The sequence below is a fragment of the Tachypleus tridentatus genome, chromosome 13, assembly GCF_004210375.1.
Source record: "Tachypleus tridentatus isolate NWPU-2018 chromosome 13, ASM421037v1, whole genome shotgun sequence".
In the NCBI taxonomy this organism is placed as follows: Eukaryota; Metazoa; Arthropoda; class Merostomata; order Xiphosura; family Limulidae; genus Tachypleus; species Tachypleus tridentatus.
Window position 1 is genome coordinate 204,323,451 of NC_134837.1, and position 25,427 is coordinate 204,348,877.

General features: G+C 35.8%; 1 protein-coding gene and 1 long non-coding RNA gene across 2 annotated transcripts in view; one reads left to right on the forward strand and one right to left on the reverse strand.

Annotated features, from left to right (window-relative positions):
* The window catches only part of LOC143239685 (pleckstrin homology domain-containing family G member 7-like), a 406,704-nt gene that overhangs the window by 101,803 nt on the left and 279,474 nt on the right, over positions 1 to 25,427 (reverse strand). The gene's annotated exons all lie outside the window — the stretch shown is intronic.
* The window catches only part of LOC143239692 (uncharacterized), a 28,975-nt gene continuing 25,534 nt past the window's right edge, over positions 21,987 to 25,427 (forward strand). The window contains exon 1 of the long non-coding RNA XR_013021312.1: positions 21,987 to 22,531. This is a non-coding gene — a long non-coding RNA (uncharacterized LOC143239692). The remainder of the gene's footprint in view (positions 22,532 to 25,427) is intronic.

Consider the following 25,427-nt stretch of genomic DNA (forward strand, 5'->3'; position numbering starts at 1 on the left):
CACGTGTGGAATGTTTCTGATATTCACTTTTAGAGATACAAGACTGTTCTCGTAACACGTGTGGAATGTTTCTGATATTCACTTCTAGAGATACAAGACTGTTCTCGCAGTACGTGTTGAATGTTTTTTATATTCATTTCTAGAGATACAAGACTGTTCTCGTAACACGTGCTGAATGTTTCTGATATTCACTTCTAGAGATACAAGACTGTTCTCGTAACACGTGTGGAATGTTTCTTATATTCACTTCTAGAGATAAAAGACTGTTCTCGTAACACGTGTGGAATGTTTCTGATATTCACTTTAGAGATGCAAGACTGTTCTCGTAAAACGTGTGGAATATTTCTGATATTTACTTCTAGAGATACAAGACTGTTTTCGTAGCACGTTTGGATTGTTTCTGATATTCACTTGTAGAGATGGAATACTGTTTTCGTAACAGTTGTGAAATGTTTCTGATATTCACTTCCAGAGATACAAGACTGTTTTCGTATCACGTGTGGAATGTTTTTTATATTCACTTCTAGAGATACAAAGACTGTTATCGTAGCACGTGTGGAATGTTTCTGATATTCACTTCTAGAGATGCAATACTGTTCTCGTAACACGTGCGGAATTGTTTGATATTCACTTCTAGAGATACAAAACTGTTTTCGTAACACGTGTGGAATGTTTTTGATATTCACTTCTAGAGATGGAATACTGTTATCGTAACACGTGTGGAATGTTTCTGATATTCACCTCTAGAGATACAAGACTGTTCTCGTAACACGTGTGGAATGTTTCTGATATTCACTTTTAGAGATATCAAGACTGTTTTCGTAACACGTGTGGAATGTTTCTGATATTCACTTCTAGAGATGCAATACTGTTCTCGTAACACGTGTGGAATGTTTCTGATATTCACTTCTAGAGATGCAAGACTGTTCTCGTAACACGTGTGGAATGTTTCTGATATTCACTTCTAGAGATACAAGACTGTTCTCGTAACACGTGTGGAATGTTTCTGATATTCACTTTTAGAGATACAAGACTGTTCTCGTAACACGTGTGGAATGTTTCTGATATTCACTTCTAGAGATGCAAGACTGTTCTCGTAACACGTGTGGAATGTTTCTTATATTCACTTCTAGAGATACAAGACTGTTCTCGTAACACGTGTGGAATGTTTCTGATATTCACTTCTAGAGATGCAAGACTGTTCTCGTAACACGTGTGGAATGTTTCTGATATTCACTTTTAGAGATTGAAGACTGTTCTCGTAACACGTGTGGAATGTTTCTGATATTCACTTTTAGAGATACAAGACTGTTCTCGTAACACGTGTGGAATGTTTCTGATATTCACTTCTAGAGATGCAATACTCTTCTCGTAACACGTGTGGAATGTTTCTGATATTCACTTCTAGAGATACAAGACTGTTCTTGTTAAACATGTGGAATGTTTCTGATATTCACTTCTAGAGATGCAAGACTGTTTTTGTAACACGTGTGGAATGTTTCTGATATTCACTTCTAGAGATACAAGACTGTTCTCGTAACAAGTGTGGAATGTTTCTGATATTCACTTCTAGAGATACAAGACTGTTCTCGTAACACGTGTGGAATGTTTCTGATATTCATTCTAGAGATACAAGACTGTTCTTGTAACACGTGTGGAATGTTTCTGATATTCACTTCTAGAGATACAAGACTGTTCTTGTTACACGTGTGGAATGTTTCTGATATTCACTTCTAGAGATACAAGACTGTTCTCGTAACACGTGTGGAATGTTTTTGATATTCACTTCTAGAGATACAAGACTGTTCTTGTAACACGTGTGGAATGTTTTTATATTCACTTCTTGATATACAAGACTGTTCTTGTAACACGTGCGGAATGTTTTTGATATATATTCACTTCTAGAGATGGAATACTGTTTTTGTAACACATGCGGAATGTTTTTGATATATATTCACAGTATTCCAGAGATGGAATACTGTTTTCGTAACACGTGTGGAATATTTCTGATATTTACATCTAGAGATACAAGACTGTTCTCGTAACACGTGTGGAATGTTTCTGATATTCACTTCTAGAGATACAAGACTGTTCTCGTAACACGTGTGGAATGTTTCTGATATTCACTTCTAGAGATTCAAGACTGTTCTCGTAACACGTGTGGAATGTTTCTGATATTTACTTCTAGAGATACAAGACTGTTCTTGTAACACGTGTGGAATGTTTCTGATATTCACTTCTAGAGATACAAGACTGTTCTCGTAACACGTGTGGAATGTTTTATATATTCACTTCTAGAGATACAAGACTGTTCTCGTAACACTTGTGGAATGTTTTTTATATTCACTTCTAGAGATGCAAGACTGTTCTCGTAACACTTGTGGAATGTTTCCGATATTCACTTCTAGAAATATAAGACTGTTGTTGTTAGACATGTGGAATGTTTCTGATATTCACTTCTAGAGATAAAAGACTGTTCTTGTAACACGTGCAAAATGTTTTGATATTCACTTTTAGAGATACAAGACTGTTCTCGTAACACGTTTGGAATGTTTCTGATATTCACTTCTAGAGATGCAAGACTGTTTTCGTAACACGTTTGGAATGTTTTTGATATTTTCTTCTAGAGATGCAAGACTGTTCTCTTAATACGTGTGGAATGTTTCTGATATTCACTCTAGAGATACAAGACTGTTCTCGTAACACGTGTGGAATGTTTCTGATATTCACTTTTAGAGATATCAGACTGTTTTCGTAACACGTGTGGAATGTTTCTTATATTCACTTCTTTAGATGCAAGACTGTTCTCGTAACACTTGTGGAATGTTTCCGATATTCACTTCTAGAAATATAAGACTGTTGTTGTTAGACATGTGGAATGTTTCTGATCTTCACTTCTAGAGATCCAAGACTGTTCTCGTAACACGTGTGGAATGTTTCTGATATTCACTTCTAGAGATGCAATACTGTTCTCGTAACACGTGCGAAATTTTTGTGATATTCACTTCTAGATATACAAGACTGTTCTCGTAACACGTGTGGAATGTTTCTGATATTCACTTTTAGAGATACAAGACTGTTCTCGTAACACGTGTGGAATGTTTCTGATATTCACTTCTAGAGATACAAGACTGTTCTCGTAACACGTGTGGAATGTTTCTGATATTCACTTTTAGAGATGCAAGACTGTTCTCGTAACACGTGTGGAATGTTTCTTATATTCACTTCTAGAGATAAAAGACTGTTCTCGTAACACGTGTGGAATGTTTCTGATATTCACTTTAGAGATGCAAGACTGTTCTCGTAACACGTGTGGAATGTTTCTGATTTTCATTTTTAGAGTTTGAATACTGTTCTCGTTACACGTGTTGAATGTTTCTGATATTCACTTTTAGAGATACAAGACTGTTCACGTTACACGTGTGGAATGTTTCTGATATTCACTTCTAGAGATGCAATACTCTTCTCGTAATACGTGTGGAATGTTTCTGATATTCACTTCTAGAGATACAAGACTGTTCTCGTTATACATGTGGAATGTTTCTGATGTACACTTCTAGAGATGCAATAGTGTTTTTGTAACACGTGTGTAATGTTTCTGATATTCACTTCTTGAGATGGAAGACTGTTCTCGTAACAAGTGTGAAATGTTTCTGATATTCACTTCTAGAGATACAAAACTGTTCTTGGAACACGTGCGGAATGTTTCTGATATTCATTCTAGAGATACAAGACTGTTCTTGTAACACGTGCGGAATGTTTCTGATATTCACTTCTAGAGATACAAGACTGTTCTTGTAACACGTGTGGAATGTTTCTGATATTCACTTCTAGAGATACAAGACTGTTCTCGTAACACGTGTGGAATGTTTTGATATTCACTTCTAGAGATATCAGACTGTTCTTGTAACACGTGTGGAATGTTTTTATATTCACTTCTAGAGATACAAGACTGTTCTTGTAACACGTGTGGAATGTTTTGATATATATTCACTTCTAGAGATGGAATACTGTTTTTGTAACACATGCGGAATGTTTTTGATATATATTCACAGTATTCCAGAGATGGAATACTGTTTTCGTAACACGTGTGGAATATTTCTGATATTTACGTCTAGAGATACAAGACTGTTCTTTTAACACGTGTGGAATGTTTCTGATATTCACTTCATGAGATACAAGACTGTTCTCGTAACACGTGTGGAATGTTTCTGATATTCACTTCTAGATATACAAGACTGTTTTCGAAGCACGTGTGGAGTGTTTTAGATATTCACTTCTAGAGATACAAGACTGTTCTCGTAACACTTGTGGAATGTTTTTTATATTCACTTCTAGAGATGCAAGACTGTTCTCGTAACACTTGTGGAATGTTTCCGATATTCACTTCTAGAAATATAAGGCTGTTGTTGTTGGACATGTGGAATGTTTCTGATACTTACTTCTAGAGATAAAAGACTGTTCTTGTAGCATGTGCAAAATGTTTTGAATATTCACTTTTGGAGATACAAGACTGTTCTCGTAACACGTTTGGAATGTTCCTGATATTCTCTTCTAGAGATGCAATACTCTTTTCGTAATACGTTTGGAATGTTTTTGATATTCACTTCTAGAGATGCAAGACTGTTCTCGTAACACGTGTGGAATGTTTCTGATATTGTCCTCTAGAGAAACAAGACTATTCTCGTAACACTTGTGGAATGTTTCTGATATTCACTTTTAGAGATATCAGACTGTTTTCGTAACACGTGTGGAATGTTTCTGATATTCACTTCTTTAGATGCAAGACTGTTCTCGTAACACTTGTGGAATGTTTCCGATATTCACTTCTATAAATATAAGACTGTTGTTGTTAGACATGTGGAATGTTTCTGATCTTCACTTCTGGAGATACAAGACTGTTCTCGTAACACGTGCGGAATGTTTCTGATATTCACTTCTAGAGATGCAATACTGTTCTCGTAACACGTGCGAAATGTTTGTGATATTCACTTCTAGATATACAAGACTGTTCTCGTAACACGTGTGGAATGTTTCTGATATTCACTTTTAGAGATACAAGACTGTTCTCGTAACACGTGTGGAATGTTTCTGATATTCACTTTTAGAGATACAAGACTGTTCTCGTAACAAGTGTGGAATGTTTCTGATATTCACTTTTAGAGATACAAGACTGTTCTCGCAGTACGTGTTGAATGTTTTTTATATTCATTTCTAGAGATACAAGACTGTTCTCGTAGTACGTGTTGAATGTTTTTTATATTCATTTCTAGAGATACAAGACTGTTCTGGTAACACGTGCTGAACGTTTCTGATATTCACTTTTAGAGATGCAATACTGTTCTCGTAACAAGTGTGGAATGTTTCTTATATTCACTTCTAGAGATAAAAGACTGTTCTCGTAACACGTGTGGAATGTTTCTGATATTCACTTTAGAGATGCAAGACTGTTCTCGTAAAACGTGTGGAATATTTCTGATATTTACTTTTAGAGATACAAGACTGTTCTTTTAACACGTGTGGAATGTTTCTGATATTCACTTTAGAGATGCAAGACTGTTCTCGTAAAACGTGTGGAATATTTCTGATATTTACTTCTAGAGATACAAGACTGTTCTTTAAACACGTGTGGAATGTTTCTGATATTCACTTCTAGAGATACAAGACTGTTCTCGTAACAAGTGTGGAATGTTTCTGATATTCACTTCTTGAGATACAAGACTGTTCTCGTAACAAGTGTGGAATGGTTTTCATATTCCCTTTCAGAGATTCAAGACTGTTCTCGTAACACGTGTGGAATGTTTCTGATATTCACTTCTAGAGATACAAGACTGTTTTCGTAACACGTGTGGAATGTTTTTGATATTCACTTCTAGAGATACAAGACTGTTATCGTAACACGTGTGGAATGTTTCTGATATTCACTTCTAGAGATACAAGACTGTTCTCGTAACACGTGCAAAATGTTTCTGATATTCACTTCTAGAGATTCAAGACTGTTCTCGTAACACGTGTGGAATGTTTCTGATATTCACTTCTAGAGATACAAGACTGTTCTTGTAACACGTGTGGAATGTTTCTGATATTCACTTCTAGAGATACAAAACTGTTCTCGTAACACGTGTGGAATGTTTTATATATTCACTTCTAGAGATACAAGACTGTTCTCGTAACACTTGTGGAATGTTTTTTATATTCACTTCTAGAGATGCAAGACTGTTCTCGTAACACGTGCAAAATTTTTGTCATATTCACTTCTAGATATACAAGACTGTTCTCGTAACAAGTGTGGAATTTTTCTGATATTCACTTTTGGAGATACAAGACTGTTCTCGTAACACGTGTGGATTGTTTCTGATATTCACTTTTAAAGATACAAGACTGTTCTCGTAACACGCGTGTAATGTTTGTGATATTCACCTCTAGAGATACAAGACTGTTCTCGCAGTACGTTTTGAATGTTTTTTATATTCATTTCTAGAGATACAAAACTGTTCTGGTAACACGTGCTGAACGTTTGTGATATTCACTTTTAGAGATATCAGACTGTTTTCGTAACACGTGTGGAATGTTTCTGATATTCACTTCTTTAGATGCGAGACTGTTCTCGTAACACTTGTAAAATGTTTCCGATATTCACTTCCAGAAATATCAGACTGTTGTTGTTAGACATGTGGAATGTTTCTGATTTTCACTTCTAGAGATGCAATACTGTTCTCGTAACACGTGCGAAATTTTTGTCATATTCACTTCTAGATATACAAGACTGTTCTCGTAACAAGTGTGGAATGTTTCTGATATTCACTTTTGGAGATACAAGACTGTTCTCGTAACACGTGTGGAATGTTTCTGATATTCACTTTTAGAGATACAAGACTGTTCTCGTAACACGCGTGAAATGTTTCTGATATTCACCTCTAGAGATACAAGACTGTTCTCGCAGTACGTGTTGAATGTTTTTTATATTCATTTCTAGAGATACAAGACTGTTCTGGTAACACGTGCTGAACGTTTCTGATATTCACTTTTAGAGATGCAATACTGTTCTCGTAACAAGTGTGGAATGTTTCTTATATTCACTTTTAGAGATAAAATACTGTTCTCGTAACACGTGTGGAATGTTTCTGATATTCACTTTAGAGATGCAAGACTGTTCTCGTAAAACGTGTGGAATATTTCTGATATTTACTTCTAGAGATACAAGACTGTTCTTTTAACACGTGTGGAATGTTTCTGATATTCACTTTAGAGATGCAAGACTGTTCTCGTAAAACGTGTGGAATATTTCTGATATTTACTTCTAGAGATACAAGACTGTTCTTTTAACACGTGTGGAATGTTTCTGATATTCACTTCTAGAGATACAAGACTGTTCTCGTAACAAGTGTGGAATGTTTCTGATATTCACTTCTTGAGATACAAGACTGTTCTCGTAACAAGTGTGGAATGGTTTTCATATTCACTTTCTGAGATTCAAGACTGTTCTCGTAACACGTGTGGAATGTTTCTGATATTCACTTCTTGAGATGGAATACTGTTCTCGTAACAAGTGTGGAACGTTTCTGATATTCACTTCTAGAGATGCAATATTGTTGTCGTAACACTTGCGAAATGGTGTTGATATTCACTTCTAGAGTTGCAAGTCTGTTTTCGTAACACACGTGTGGAATGTTTCTGATATTCATTACTAGAGGTTTAAGACTGTTCTCGTAACACGTGTGGAATGTTTCTGATATTCACTTTTAGAGATAAAAGACTGTTCTCGTAACACGTGTGGAATGTTTCTGATATTCACTTTAGAGATACAAGACTGTTCTCGTTACACGTGTGGAATGGTTTTCAGATTCCCTTTCTGAGATTCAAGACTGTTCTCGTAACACGTGTGGAATTTTTCTGATATTCACTTCTAGATATACAAGACTGTTCTTGTAACACGTGTGGAATGTTTCTGATATTCACTTCTAGATATACAAGACTGTTCTCGTAACACTTGTGGAATGTTTCCAATATTCACTTCTAGAGATGGAATACTGTTATCGTAACACTTGTGGAATTTTTCCGATATTCACTTCTAGAGATGCAATACTGTTCTCGTAACACGTGGTGAATGGTTTTGATATTCATTTCTAGAGATCCAAGACTGTTCTCGTGACACGTGTGGAATGTTTCTGATACTTACTTCTAGAGATACAAGACTGTTCTTGTAGCACGTTGAAAATGTTTCTGATATTGAATTCTAGAGATACAAGACTGTTTTCGTAACACGTGCGGAACGTTTCTGATATTCACTTTTAGAGATGCAATACTGTTCTCGTAACACGCGTGAAATGTTTCTGATATTCACCTCTAGAGATACAAGACTGTTCTCGCAGTACGTGTGGAATGTTTCTTATATTCACTTCTAGAGATAAAAGACTGTTCTCGTAACACGTGTGGAATGTTTCTGATATTCACTTTAGAGATGCAAGACTGTTTTCGTAAAACGTGTGGAATATTTCTGATATTTACTTTTAGAGATACAAGACTGTTCTTTTAACACGTGTGGAATGTTTCTGATATTCACTTTAGAGATGCAAGACTGTTCTCGTAAAACGTGTGGAATATTTCTGATATTTACTTCTAGAGATACAAGACTGTTCTTTTAACACGTGTGGAATGTTTCTGATATTCACTTCTAGAGATACAAGACTGTTCTCGTAACAAGTGTTGAATGTTTCTGATATTCACTTCTTGAGATACAAGACTGTTCTCGTAACAAGTGTGGAATGGTTTTCATATTCCCTTTCTGAGATTCAAGACTGTTCTCGTAACACGTGTGGAATGTTTCTGATATTAACTTCCAGAGATACAAGACTGTTTTCGTAGCACGTGTGGAATGTTTTTTATATTCACTTCTAGAGATACAAGTCTGTTATCGTAACACGTGTGGAATGTTTCTGATATTAACTTCTAGAGATACATGACTGTTCTCGTAACACGTGCAAAATGTTTCTGATATTCACTTCTAGAGATTCAAGACTGTTCTCGTAACACGTGTGGAATGTTTCTGATATTCACTTCCAGAGATACAAGACTGTTTTCGTAGCACGTGTGGAATGTTTTTTATATTCACTTCTAGAGATACAAGACTGTTATCGTAACACGTGTGGAATGTTTCTGATATTAACTTCCAGAGATACATGACTGTTCTCGTAACACGTGCAAAATGTTTCTGATATTCACTTCTAGAGATTCAAGACTGTTCTCGTAACACGTGTGGAATGTTTCTGACATTCACTTCTAGATATACAAGACTGTTCTTGTAACACGTGCGGAATGTTTCTGATATTCACTTCTAGAGATACAAAACTGTTCTCGTAACACGTGTGGAATGTTTTTTATATTCACTTCTAGAGATGCAAGACTGTTCTCGTAACACTTGTGGAATGTTTCCGATATTCACTTCTAGAAATATAAGACTGTTGTTGTTGGACATGTGGAATGTTTCTGATACTTACTTCTAGAGATAAAAGACTGTTCTTGTAGCACGTGCAAAATGTTTTGAATATTCACTTTTGGAGATACAAGACTGTTCTCGTAACACGTTTGGAATGTTTCTGATATTCTCTTCTAGAGATGCAATACTCTTTTCGTAATACGTTTGGAATGTTTTTGATATTTTCTTCTAGAGATGCAATACTCTTCTCTTAATACGTGTGGAATGTTTCTGATATTGTCCTCTAGAGAAACAAGACTATTCTCGTAACACGTGTGGAATGTTTCTGATATTCACTTTTAGAGATATCAGACTGTTTTCGTAACACGTGTGGAATGTTTCTGATATTCACTTCTTTAGATGCGAGACTGTTCTCGTAACACTTGTAAAATGTTTCCGATATTCACTTCCAGAAATATAAGACTGTTGTTGTTAGACATGTGGAATGTTTCTGATCTTCACTTCTAAAGATGCAATACTGTTCTCGTAACACGTGCGGAATGTTTCTGATTTTCACTTCTAGAGATGCAATACTGTTCTCGTAACACGTGCGAAATTTTTGTCATATTCACTTCTAGATATACAAGACTGTTCTCGTAACAAGTGTGGAATGTTTCTGATATTCACTTTTGGAGATACAAGACTGTTCTCGTAACACGTGTGGATTGTTTCTGATATTCACTTTTAGAGATACAAGACTGTTCTCGTAACACGCGTGAAATGTTTCTGATATTCACCTCTAGAGATACAAGACTGTTCTCGCAGTACGTTTTAAATGTTTTTTATATTCATTTCTAGATATACAAGACTGTTCTGGTAACACGTGCTGAACGTTTTGATATTCACTTTTAGAGATGCAATACTGTTCTGGTAACAAGTGTGGAATGTTTCTTATATTCACTTCTAGAGATAAAAGACTGTTCTCGTAACACGTGTGGAATGTTTCTGATATTCACTTTAGAGATGCAAGACTGTTCTCGTAAAACGTGTGGAATATTTCTGATATTTACTTCTAGAGATACAAGACTGTTCTTTTAACACGTGTGGAATGTTTCTGATATTCACTTTAGAGATGCAAGACTGTTCTCGTAAAACGTGTGGAATATTTCTGATATTTACTTCTAGAGATACAAGACTGTTCTTTTAACACGTGTGGAATGTTTCTGATATTCACTTCTAGAGATACAAGACTGTTCTCGTAACAAGTGTGGAATGTTTCTGATATTCACTTCTTGAGATACAAGACTGTTCTCGTAACAAGTGTGGAATGGTTTTCATATTCCCTTTCTGAGATTCAAGACTGTTCTCGTAACACGTGTGGAATGTTTCTGATATTCACTTCTTGAGATGGAATACTGTTCTCGTAACAAGTGTGGAACGTTTCTGATATTCACTTCTAGAGATGCAATATTGTTGTCGTAACACTTGCGAAATGGTGTTGATATTCACTTCTAGAGTTGCAAGTCTGTTTTCGTAACACACGTGTGGAATGTTTCTGATATTCATTACTAGAGGTTTAAGACTGTTCTCGTAACACGTGTGGAATGTTTCTGATATTCACTTTTAGAGATAAAAGACTGTTCTCGTAACACGTGTGGAATGTTTCTGATATTCACTTTAGAGATGCAAGACTGTTCTCGTTACACGTGTGGAATGGTTTTCATATTCCCTTTCTGAGATTCAAGACTGTTCTCGTAACACGTGTGGAATGTTTCTGATATTCACTTCTAGATATACAAGACTGTTCTTGTAACACGTGTGGAATGTTTCTGATATTCACTTCTAGATATACAAGACTGTTCTCGTAACACTTGTGGAATGTTTCCAATATTCACTTCTAGAGATGGAATACTGTTATCGTAACACTTGTGGAATGTTTCCGATATTCACTTCTAGAGATGCAATACTGTTCTCGTAACACGTGGTGAATGGTTTTGATATTCATTTCTAGAGATCCAAGACTGTTCTCGTGACACGTGTGGAATGTTTCTGATACTTACTTCTAGAGATACAAGACTGTTCTTGTAGCACGTGCAAAATGTTTCTGATATTGAATTCTAGAGATACAAGACTGTTCTCGTAACACGTGCGGAACGTTTCTGATATTCACTTTTAGAGATGCAATACTGTTCTCGTAACACGTGTGGAATATTTTTGATATTCACTTCTAGAGATACAAGACTGTTCTCGCAACACGTGCGGAATGTTTCTGATATTCACTTCTAGAGATGGAATACTGTTCTCGTAACACGTGTGGAATGTTTCTGATATTCACTTCTACAGATACAAGACTGTTCTCGCAGTACGTGTTGAATGTTTCTGATATTCACTTCTAGAGATGCAAGACTGTTCTCGTAACAAGTGTGGAATGGTTTTCATATTCCCTTTCTGAGATTCAAGACTGTTCTCGTAATTCGTGTGGAATGTTTCTGATATTCACTTTTGGAGATACAAGACTGTTCTCGTAATACGTGTGGAATGTTTCTGATATTCTCCTCTAGAGAAACAAGACTGTTCTCGCAGTACGTGTTGAATGTTTTTTATATTCATTTCTAGAGATACAAGACTGTTCTCGCAGTACGTGTTGAATGTTTTTTATATTCATTTCTAGAGATACAAGACTGTTCTCGCAGTACGTGTTGAATGTTTTTATATTCACTTCTAGAAATATAAGACTGTTGTTGTTAGACATGTGGAATGTTTCTGATCTTCACTTCTAGAGATGGAATACTGTTATCGTAACACGTGTGGAATGTTTCTTATATTCACTTTTAGAGATATCAGACTGTTTTCGTAACACGTGTGGAATGTTTCTTATATTCACTTCTTTAGATGCAAGACTGTTCTCGTAACACTTGTGGAATGTTTCCGATATTCACTTCTATAAATATAAGACTGTTGTTGTTAGACATGTGGAATGTTTCTGATCTTCACTTCTGGAGATACAAGACTGTTCTCGTAACACGTGCGGAATGTTTCTGATTTTCACTTCTTGAGATGCAATATTGTTCTCGTAACACGTGCGAAATGTTTGTGATATTCACTTCTAGATATACAAGACTGTTCTCGTAACACGTGTGGATTGTTTCTGATATTCACTTTTAGAGATACAAGACTGTTCTCGTAACACGCGTGGAATGTTTCTGATATTCACCTCTAGAGATACAAGACTGTTCTCGCAGTACGTGTTGAATGTTTTTTATATTCATTTCTAGAGATACAAGACTGTTCTCGCAGTACGTGTTGAATGTTTTTTATATTCATTTCTAGAGATACAAGACTGTTCTGGTAACACGTGCGGAACGTTTCTGATATTCACTTTTAGAGATGCAAAACTGTTCTCGTAACACGTGTGGAATGTTTCTGATATTCACTTTAGAGATGCAAGACTGTTCTCGTAACACGTATGGAATGTTTCTGATATTCACTTCCAGAGATACAAGACTGTTTTCGTAGCACGTGTGGAATGTTTTTTATATTCACTTCTAGAGATACAAGACTGTTATCGTAACACGTGTGGAATGTTTCTGATATTCACTTCTAGAGATGCAATACTGTTCTCGTAACACGTGGTGAATGGTTTTGATATTCATTTGTAGAGATACAAGACTGTTCTGGTGACACGTGTGGAATGTTTCTGATACTTACTTCTAGAGATACAAGATTGTTAGCGTAACAGGTGTGGAATGCTTCTGCGATAATAGTTTATTTTACGTCGAGATTAAAATGTAAAATTTGTGGAGATTGATAGTTGCGAGTTAATGGTTTGAATTTCTATGTTATGAACCTAGGTAGTCTGAAACAAAATATCTCGCGTCATTGTGTAAATGAGCTCATTACACAAACTCTAGCGACGAATATTGGAACCATCTATCCCCTAGTAATACATTTGGGAACTATCCAACCTTTGCAAAATTTCAAATCATGTGTTTTTCTGGTCTACAGGAAACTACCTTCGCAACTGTCATTCTGTTCGGGCATCGTTTCGTGTCGTACTAGATTGGTGAACTAGTTTCTCAATAGAAACTATTTACGTATTAGTCATTGAAATTATAAGTCAAGAAAAACACATTACTGACTAATATCTGAGGACAACATATTATTAACATTGATTTAAGGGTAACACGTTATTACCTTGATTTGAGATAACAATTTTGTGACTTTATTTGAAAATACCCTGCTTATTCTCATTTGAGGATAACACATTAGCAACTTTAAAGAAGATAATATATTTTGAACTTAGAATAACGACAACTTGTGGGTGTGTTTTTCTTAGAGCTACGCCACATCGCGCCATCTACTGAGCCCACAGAGGGGAATCGAATCCCTGATTTTAGCGTTTTAAATCCATAGACTTACCGCTTATGGTAACAAATAAAATGGATTACATTAACAAGGAGGTAATGGTACTGAATAAACTGGATACATCAACATGAAAGAAATAATGTAGCGGTACTAAGTAAATTGGATTACAACAATGTGAAGGAAGGAAGGTAGTGGTACTAAGTAAACTGGGTTACATCAACATGATGGAAGGTAGTGGTACTAAGTAAATTGAATTACATTAACATGAAGGAAGATAGTGGTACTAAGTAAATTGAATTACATTAACATAAATGAAGGTAGTGGTACTAAGTAAATTGAATTACATTAACATAAATGAAGGTAGTGGTAACAAGTAAACTGGATTACATCAACATGAAGTTTCTGATACCACTAAATCAAAGAAAGTGGTTATTAATATTATTTATGGTCCATCTGAAAGAAACATGCTCATAGAAACAGTGGTATTGGTACTTATAAATTATTAGGCATTTTACTTAGACATTTCACACAGTATGTATTTAATGAGTTTACAGACGATAACAGTCTATGTTAAGTATTATAGAACAGATGACGACATTAATCTGGTCAGCTTTGTCCTAGACCTGACGTATGGTGCAGTTTGTTCAGAAGAGAGGAGACCTATAGCATCTTTCAGAACTAATATTATTTGCTTTACAAGTTTTTGCTTGTTCTTTTCTTAAGTGCAAAGCTAACCAACTGGTACATGCGCTGGTTCCACCGCAGTAATTGAGCACTCGATTTTAGAACTTACCTCCCAAGTCGGCAGGTGGACTGTCATAAAGAAGCATCACTTTCATTAATTATTTGGTTAATATGGGTTCTAGATTAGCGCCGGAGATAACTAACATTACATTATCTTGAAAACCCATGGATAAATAAGTGTTGAAATGCAAACCTAACTGTTACACTCTAGACGTTATGTGTGTGACTACATGTACGTTTAGCATAATTGAGTCTAGGTAAGGAGTGAAGCTTTTCTCCACTATCTAAACTCTCAGTGTAGTACCATGAAACCTAAAACTGCTGTCGTTTGTGAAAGGTCTGATTCAGAAATTCGTAATGTCTCTGCCGTGAGTTTATGTGGAAAAAAAAAGTTATCTACGTCCTGGTAGATTTTTCATTTTGAACTTAAATAAAATTTTATCTTGTTGAGTTAATAACACTTTAAATAACAACATAGTATCTTAAGTATAAAAGTGGTATTTAAATATTCCATCTACGTCTAATAATAACAATAATACCACAGTCGAAACGTTGTTCTCTGCTTTATTGGTAAAATAATGGTGTTAATACCCATACCAGCCGTCCTAAAGTACATTACTACTTTGATCTGTTCAGTGACGTCATTTTATTTTTTTATACAATACATTATTTTGGTCTGTTTAGTAACGTAAGGTTTCCGTTTTTTTTTCAAACTGTGGATCTTTCCAGACTCTACCAATACTACACTCCAATTTTAATAGATACTTCCGTAATTCTACTCCGTATACCCCCGTTATTGTATTCTGGTCCCCCTCGTTCTCTCACAATGAATAAATAAGTCTTTGTTTTTGACTTCCTGTAAGTTTTTCAAATACTGCAAAAACTCCCTTTGGATTAACAAAAGTTATAAGTGCCAATTTTCTGATGTTTACATTCTATCAAATTCCTCTCATGGTTTGGAATCAAACGAGCAAAATGTGAGAAGTCAACAAATTATAAATAAATTCCACTTTATCATTTACCAATAATCAAGTTTCGACTAAATATTGTCTTATAAAAGTCATTTTACTGTTTTTAGAATATAACCATCAGCTCTGTAACTGTACGGGTGAAAAACAAAGTTGTTTAATATGACCCTTTGAAACAAAATCCTTTATGTTAATGTAATTCAGTTTGCTTACTACCACTACCTTCCTTCCTTCACATTGATGTAATCCACCTCATTTATCCTAGTACCTTCATTTCTTTATCAGGTATTAAAATCTACGTCCTCTTTAAATATAAAACATTTAGTAGTTCTGTATTTTCATGATATAGAAAACATATTTAGTTCTATATCTTATTAGATTGCGTGAGTTTTCCCCAAAACGATAGAGTAGGTATAACTACAATACACACGTTTTTCTGAGTCTCTAATCTTTCTTTTGTACTCAGTAAAATAGAATTTGATTTCAAGTCTCTGAGCTAAAATTCGAAAATCTATAATTATCAAAGTGTGAAACTGTAAAAGATAAACCATGGAAGAACCGAAGAGCTGAAGGGTATTTTTCTCTATCACTCAGTTTCTATGGTGATAAGTGAACTACTATTACGGTAACGGATTTAATTTCATCGAACCCATGTTGTGCTATTATAGTTACTGCCGTCGTGTAATTAATATAATTAAAACTTTCACCAATAGGTGACAGACCAAGGTAGTCCCCATTGCGCAGACTTTGTGTGATTCTTGTATCGACGAAGTCTACTGTATCGTAATGTGAAATATGAATTCTAATGATTAGCGCTTGCCATTAAAATGGAAACTAGGTTCTAATCAGTTTTCTTCGGCATTTCATCATATCCTGCCTAGACCGGATGCAGTCACTGATATTAATAAGGTCTGTGAGGTCGAACCTGGAATCTCTGTCTCAATTTAGTCAAATTATTTCAAAACGACCTGTTTGTAATCTTTCTTCTTCTTATTATATCTCTTGCTAGCCTACAACAGAAACAGTTTGGTATGCTGTATACAAACTTGTTATAGAATACTAAATGCGATACTGTGAAGATTTAGGGGCATTAAAACGTTGTTTTGTTTCGTTTGTGTTTAACATACAACAAAAAACATCACAATTCTTGTGTAAATAACATTGTCATTACCCCTTTAATTTGGGTTTCTTACGTACATAGAGTGTTCCTTTAAAATGTTAAGTGCATGGTCAAACAGGAATTGTCAGCCAACATCATACGACTAAGATATAGCTATTAAATGCTTTATGGATTATAAATTCGGTGTGTTTAAGGATTCAAGTCTCATATTATGTATGAAGTGAAGTAATAAAAAAATCAGTAGACACGATATTCAGTTTTAAGACACATTTTTTATTTTATTTGAAAAGGCAGCTTTCCTACTGGTAAAATATTATATGTGGTTGTTGCTTTAGTCTAGGCATATATTTGTCCATTGCTATGTATTATATATAGATAATTATTTACATAGAAACTATAACAGCTCACTATATACTCAAACAAATATCCATCAAATAGTCAGTAGCTACAGTAAATCAGCATGAACCGTATCAACTGGCTACTCGCTATATTTATCATTATTACGATGTATAAAGTTTACTGTATTAAGTAATCAATAGTTGAATATAAATAAGCCGGCAAACAAGATAAATAAATAAAAAACTTGAGAACTTACAAACCTTTAAACAGGGACCGTAAGAATGTGAAGAACAAGTCTGTAGATACTATAACTTTATTTACTCAAACTAAAAACCCCTATTTTGTCTCTACAGTGTTACCTAGAATTACATTTGATGGAGTCGAAATAGGGATTTGTAGTTTTTTGTTCAGCATGGGGAATCGAATCCCTGAATTTTTCGTAAGCATGCCGGTGACTCGTTTGTTTTATGAAACAGTGTGTGACAATAATATCACATAATTAAATATATTTTCTAGCAGAGACAATAAAGCAGTATTAACTGGAATTTGTAACAGCTGATTGTGTACATCAACAAAGAATAATACTTTTCACTCCTGCCGTCTATCGGCACATAATGAAGTTCTAAAGTTTACTTTTAGTACACTAGATGGCAACCCTTTCTAACAACTAATTTTACACAAAAGTAAAACTTAATAACAAATAAAAATAAGTTAGTGCACTTTAACCATTGTTTGTTTTGGTTATAATTATGACATTTAAGTCGCCTTTAGCTTATTTTCTCTATGAGATAATGGTTAAAATGCATGAGTGATTGTGGAAGTGAAACAAAACCTGAATGGTGAGTTTTTCCATTGAGACTTTTTTTGGCTTTAGATGCACAATTTATTCGAAAGATGGCAAAATAATCGTTACTATTCAACACAAAGTATACAATACTTACCTGTTTGGATGTGTTTGAAAGTTGAATGTACTTAGCCGTTGAATGTTGCGGATGATCATATCACACTGTTTGAGCTGAAAGTTTTGTACACAGATGAATTTATAATAAATAGTTTTTCAAAACTTCATATTTGTTTGTTAGATAGCGCCACAGTCATAACTTTAGTTTAGAATCTGTTTTTTGAGAAGTTTTGGGTATTATTCAATCCAGATTTAAATGGATGGCCTCAGTACTGTGTCATTGGACTCAAATTTTTGAATAATCTGTAGAATTTTTCTTACAAAAACTATGAGTTGTTGATAACATTAAGTAGTTCTAGCACTATGTGTTAGTAAGTCACTGGACGTAAAAACGATGTGTTAGTAAGTCACTGGACCTACATAAGATGTGTTTTAGTAAGTCATTGAACTTAGATACAATGTATTTATAATACACTAGACCTCTATGAGATGTGTTAGTAAGTCACTGGACGTATATACGATGTGTTAGTATGTCACTGGACCTATATACAATGTATTTATAATACACTAGACCTATATAAGATGGGTTATTTTGTCACTGGACCTATATACAATGTATTTATAATACACTAGACCTATATAAGATGTGTTATTTTGTCACTGGACCTATATACAATGTGTTTATAATACACTAGACCTATATAAGATGGGTTAGTAAGTCACTGGACCAATAAAAGATGTGTTTATAATACACTAGACCTATATAAGATGGGTTAGTAAGTCACTGGACCAATAAAAGATGTGTTTATAATACACTAGACCTATATAAGATGGGTTAGTGAGTCACTGGACCAATAAAAGATGTGTTTATAATACACTAGACTTATATAAGATGGGTTAGTAAGTCACTGGACTTATATAAGATCTGTTAGTAAGCCACTGGATCTTTTCCACAATGTGATGACTAGAAATCCACTTCTTACAAAGTAAAAGTTTGAAGACAGCTTTAACTGATGATGTATAAAACCGTCTGTTATAAATATACAACATTATTACGTTATCATAAACTATTCACAGTGGTGTTACTCTTCAGGGGGTGTTTCCAGTGCTAATTGTATTAATTCTAACCCTCGGGGAAATTATTTCGATATGAACTGATTTTTGACAAACAAAGAATTCTTTTGAAATTCGAATAGTATTAATGTCTCAACCCCTGGTTGTAGGTTTCCAAGACGGCTAAAACAACAACCCGAAACTTTTTTCAGAGCAGATACATTAAAAACGAGTTTATTTGGTTCGACCAAGACAAACAGTTACCAGGGGATGAATTACTAATGACGCAACTCTGTAGAAATCGTTACCTTGTTTGCTAAGCCTAAATTACTTATTTACGTTATTAATACAAATTAGGTAAGACTACTCGTTACGTTACTTGCTAAGCCTGAATTACTTATTTACGTTAATTACACTTTATTAGTTATATCTCAAGGGTGACCATTTAATTTGAACATTAAACAGTGTGTTATTTTTTTGAATTTCGCGCAAAGCTATTCGAGAGCTATCTGCGCTAGCTGTCCCTAATTTAGCAGTGTAAGATTAGAGGAAGGCAGCTTGTCATAACCACCCACCGCGAACTCTTGGGCTACTCTTTTACCAACGAATGTGGGATTGACTCAACCACTAATTTGAGTAGAGCTTCGAAAGATGAAAATAAGGGAAAATAAAAATAAAAACTTTTTTAGCATTTAATAGGGAAAATGTGAACACTATGAAATTAGTCTAAATACTAGCCGGTCAAAAGTTTAAGGCCATTCCAAAAAGAAGTTCTAAACAGGGTAGGAAATGCCCAACAAGAGGTCTCAGTAGTGAGTTGCACGGCCATCATTACGAATAACTGCAAATATTCGCTTTGGCTTGGTCGAAAAAAGCGTTTGCAGAAGGCTGACTGGAATGTTATTCTAAGTGGTGAAGATGGCTTCACGAAGATCATGCACTGTTTGGAATTAACGTCCATTTCTATAGACTTCCTTTGCCATCCACCCCCAAACATTTTCAATGAGGTTCAGTTCGGGCGAACACGCTGGATGGTTCAAAAGAATCACGTTATTCGCCATGAAAAAGTCTTTTATCCTGCGGGCATTGTGGATTTCAGCTCTCCTGCTGAAAGATTCAGTCATTTCCACATAAGCGAGGTCCTTCAGACAATAAGGATGCTCTCTCCAATATGCCAATGTAGCCAGCTGCTGTTTGACGCTCTTGTAGAACTTGAAGCTCCATTGTTCCATGGAAGGAGAAAGCACCCCCGATCATGATGGAACCTCCTCCACTGTGTCGTTTAGAAAATGTCTCCGGTGGGATATCCTTATCGTGCCAGTACGGTTGGAAGCCATCTGGACCATCCAGGTTAATTTTTTTCTCATCAGAGATCAAAACCTTCGTTCACTTTTCTATGTCCCATGTTTGTGCTTCTCAGCAAAGTTTAACCGAGCTGTTTCGTGGTGTGGTAGGAGGAATGGCCTTTGAAGACGTTTACGGTTTTTAAAGCCTTTCTCTCGTAGATGCTCTTCTATTGTCCTTACGCTGCATTCTGCGTTCGTAAGGGCCTTAATCTGGTTCGACAATCGGCTGGTGTCTTGCTGGACAACCCGTCGAATCCTTCTGCTTAACGCCGGCGAAATTTTCTTGGGCCGACCACTTGAAATTCTCATTCCGTATCCCTCAGGGTCTCTGAAGAAATTTGCAACAGCAGTTTTACTATGCCCAATCTCACCAGGGATGGCACGTTGAGAGAGACTTTGCTTTTGCAGCTTGACAAGTTTGCCACGTTCAAACTCTGTCAACGTTTTAGCCTTTGCCATGTTTTTACTCAGGAGATATCAGTGGGAGATGTTGACAACGCTAATGGTTGAACACAAATGACTAAATTTCGTTATATGTTTACCGATTAACGCTTCGTTTCAGTATGGTCTTAAACTTTTGACCAGCTGGTATTTAGGCTATTTCATAGTGTTTACATTTTCCCTATTAAATGCTAAAAATTTTTTTTCCCTTTTCTTATTTTCATCTTTTGAAGCTCTACTCAAATAAGTGGTTGAGACTAACAAGGCAAAGTGCATTTTTTTCTTTATGTTCATTGGCCTCAAGATTTTGGCCAGCAGTGCATATATATATATATATATGTGTTGATTTGATTGATGTAGGTTTAATGAGCTTCACCAGACGGTAAGTTAGCAGAATCTAGTAAGACACGTTAAAAGTGTGGGTATTCTGCGCATGCTCTTTAATTGCTGGACCCCATCAATGAATGACTGATCCCACATAGTCATGGTTGCATCTTAGATGTGTGGATTTGTAGATGGGGTAAGAGTATCTTTAAATTTAAACCAATAATCCAAACGAACCACAGGTTTTTAAAAAAAAACTTTCAAGTTAAATTTGTGTATTTGCAAAAGTTAACAACTTAGATTTTAGTTTCTTCAATTCATATGGAGGCATTAAAGGCAGTATGTTAACGGTTCCTATGTAGAAAACTTTATAAGCACTATCTTAAGACTGTTTTCCTGTCTTAGGACTACTTTAAGGTTTTTAGACAAATTCACTGTCTTAAAAAATTCGCTGTCTCAGAGCAACTTCACTGTTTTAGGATTACTTCAATGTCTTAAAGCTATCTCAGTGTATTAAAATAACTTCACTGTCTTAAGACAACTTCATTATCTTAGGACTAAACAAGCCCTGTAAATGTTTTTTGGCTGTGTTATAAATGAACGTAAAGGAAATCTATTGTTTTGTGACATCTTTTTACTCGATACATTGTGTTGCATAAAGAACAAACCGTCTGTAGGATTCTCTTATTTAAAAAAAATATTCTGACACTTGTAACATGTAAATGAGACACAGCTTTCTGTGTTTCATCTGTGAGAAGACTTCTGTTGAAGACGGGTGAAAGGTTTGTTAGTTGAATGATTCATCAGAATAATGCCGTAACCGTAGAAGTCTTACAGAGAGAAGGAGTCATTGAAAACTGAGGTTATAATATTCATAAGTTAAGTGGAAATCGTATCATGTGTTTGAACCACATAAAACAACGTAATGAACTTCTTGGCTGTAAGATTAATGCCACCAGCACTAGGGCCCTCTGCCAGTGTAAATCAATAAATATTCGCGAAACAGGCGTGCACATGATGTCACTTTGTTGTCAACCGTATGTCTCTGTGTGTACAGATTTCGTCATGTTGCTGGCTGGCCAGCGTTGCCGACTCGGAGTTAATTTTGTCACAAGCTTCGAAAGCAAAGAGTGGGTGTCTTCATAGTTCTCAGGCTATGTGTTTGTATTATTACAATTGGTGCTGGGACGTCTCTAACCAGAAAGTTATATATTTTTCTCACGTCTACTTGTCTGTGATTAGTTTTATCAAATCACTTTGTTGCGATAACAAGTTCTCAACATTTCTTCAGAGATTGAGCAGCAGCGCTACCTATGTTAAGAATACTGTTCGAAGTGGTTTCAGTGCTATCCCTAATGGACTACACTGATCCTTTACCCACGTGGATGCCACAGCAGATACTTGTTAATCGTCGCATGCGAAACCGGCAGAACCGATATCTGGAAGATTCGCACCATTTGTCATGCTCACCAACATTTGGAAACGTCGTACTTTTTAACTCATGTCAAGGTCAAGGTAACACTTAGGTCATAGGGTAATTTTGATGTGTTTATTTTAAAAGTTAAGAACAGTTACACGGTTTAATCTTCCATCCCTCTACCCCCTGTATCAAATATACGTATTTGAACCTAGGACTTTTAATCAGGCGCAATTATGAATAGATTTTTGGATTACAGTTCGCTTATGTTGTTTTCTGATAATAATCCAAGATATGTTTCTTTTGTTCCCCAAACCAGAAATAATAATTACTTTGAAATAAAGTATTATTAATAATCTGACTATTCAGTTTTCAACGGCTCGAATAAAGAAACAAAAGGTAGTAAAAGAAATCACAAAAATATGATAATTTAAATATTAAACTTGCAAGTTACAACCACTCAGCTCTGTGGTATCAATAATGATATCAAGGGTTTTATTGGCTGTCTGTGAAAGATAGGACAAATTTTGAGGCGACAGCATTCCTCGCATCAGGTTTTAGTGTTTCCTGTTTCATACATAAAAAGTAATTCTGGTTTTGATGGTTGTCTTCCTGCTGTGAAACCAGTCTAGCAACGACGTTTTGGTTAATAATAACAGTGAATTTCAGTCTGAGAAAGTTACGTACTTGGAGCGAAACTTAAAATAACTTGGTCATAAGTATAGCCGATTACATAAACGCTTCTCACATTTGTAATTTAAAAAACTAGATTGCTTTGTTTCAACATTTGCGTACCCGCGCTGTTTACGACATTTTCGGTCGTAATCCCAATTTAGATCATGGAATTAGGCTAGATATTTCAAAGGACTTTGTTTAAAATTGAAGATTTAGGGTCCTGAATTTTATGTGTCAGAGACCAAGTCTGTGTAAAGCGACCCATTATAAAGACGACTCTGTGTGAAATATCAGCTCTTGATGCCTACAGGTAAAAAGGATTTTGTGTACATACATCTTTATAACTTCCTGTCTGAAAAAAAATTTTACGTCACATATGACTTTCTATCCGTTTTCGTCTTTTACGTGCAATTTCATTGATTTTCTTTAAAATAAGGTGTTGAATGTTTTGTTAGAAAAGTGTTAACTTGTTTCGACATTTTGTGACGCTCTTCGATCGAAAAATACAGAAAACAAACCAAGATTCTTCCTTTTGTTCAACATCGCGTGAAGATTAAAGACGTGAACATTCTCTTGATCGTTTGGGTAAAGTCCTCAGCATTTATCCCCCTCCTTCTGGAAGATGAAGGTTTTCTCGCGCTTCTTATTGGCTGAGAGCCAGGTAGAGCTCTTGTCTGCGTTTCCTTGTTACCAGTTTGAAGTATGGTTCTGTAAGGCAGACGCGGGTTACACCAGCCATTCGTTCAGACAAGCTCTGGTTCTGTAAGGCAGACGTGGGTTACACCAGCCATTCTTTCAGACAAGCTCTGGTTCTGTAAGGCAGACGTGGGTTACACCAGCCATTCTTTCAGACAAGCTCTGGTTCTGTAAGGCAGACGTGGGTTACACCAGCCATTCTTTCAGACAAGCTCTGGTTCTGTAAGGCAGACGTGGGTTACACCAGCCATTCTTTCAGACAAGCTCTGGTTCTGTAAGGCAGACGCGGGTTACACCAGCCATTCTTTCAGACAAGCTCTGGTTCTGTAAGGCAGACGTGGGTTACACCAGCCATTCTTTCAGACAAGCTCTGGTTCTGTAAGGCAGACGCGGGTTACACCAGCCATTCTTTCAGACAAGCTCTGGTTCTGTAAGGCAGACGTGGGTTACACCAGCCATTCTTTCAGACAAGCTCTGGTTCTGTAAGGCAGACGTGGGTTACACCAGCCATTCTTTCAGACAAGCTCTGGTTCTGTAAGGCAGACGCGGGTTACACCAGCCATTCTTTCAGACAAGCTCTGGTTCTGTAAGGCAGACGTGGGTTACACCAGCCATTCTTTCAGACAAGCTCTGGTTCTGTAAGGCAGACGCGGGTTACACCAGCCATTCTTTCAGACAAGCTCTGGTTCTGTAAGGCAGACGTGGGTTACACCAGCCATTCTTTCAGACAAGCTCACGAAAATAGTTTCTCGTGAAGATAATGTGTGACAAGTTCCGAATTAAAAACCAGTACAGCTGTCAGATCTGGTTCGACAAGCTAAGACGGATACCCTCTGCAATTAAAGAGTCTAACTGGAATTATTAGAGCGTACACTGTACGTGTCACCTCTGTGTATATATCTTGTTCCATTTTACTTTGGCATCCATCTTGTAAGACCCAAGTCTTTTAAGAGTAATTTTGACTAAATATATTTAAACTTATAGATGTTTTAGTATTTAGAGAAATACACAGACAAACATCTAGATACATATGAACAGATATACAGATGGTTACTCAGAGAGATATACAGACGGATCAGTAGAGACGGATAATTCGATAAACAGACAATAAAACATATTTAAAATAGTTATTCTCACCAAGCACGTGATCAAAGCTGTTTCTTTCCTGTTCGTTTCCTTATGTATTTAATGAAAGAGAATGAATGGAACAATCATGTATAAATAAAGTTCTTTATACACATAAATTACAGAGCGACGTGTTTTTTAGGGGACTACAGATTAAACTGATGTTCAACATTTCTCAACTGTCGTGGATGTTATTTATTACAGATTGATGTTAAATTGTCCTTTTATAAGAGAAAACCTCCAGATATACACTGTTCTCCAACAAGAGAAGATATTCAGATGTACATTGTTCTCCAATAAGAAATATCCTCCAGATATACACTGTTCTCCAATAAGAGAAGACTTTAAGATATACACTATTCTCCAACAAGAAAAGATATTCAGATATACACTGTGCTACAGTAAGAGAAGATCTCCAATAAGAAAAGATATTCAGATATACACTGTTCTCCAATAAGAAAAGTCCTCCAGATATACACTGTTCTCCAACAATAAATA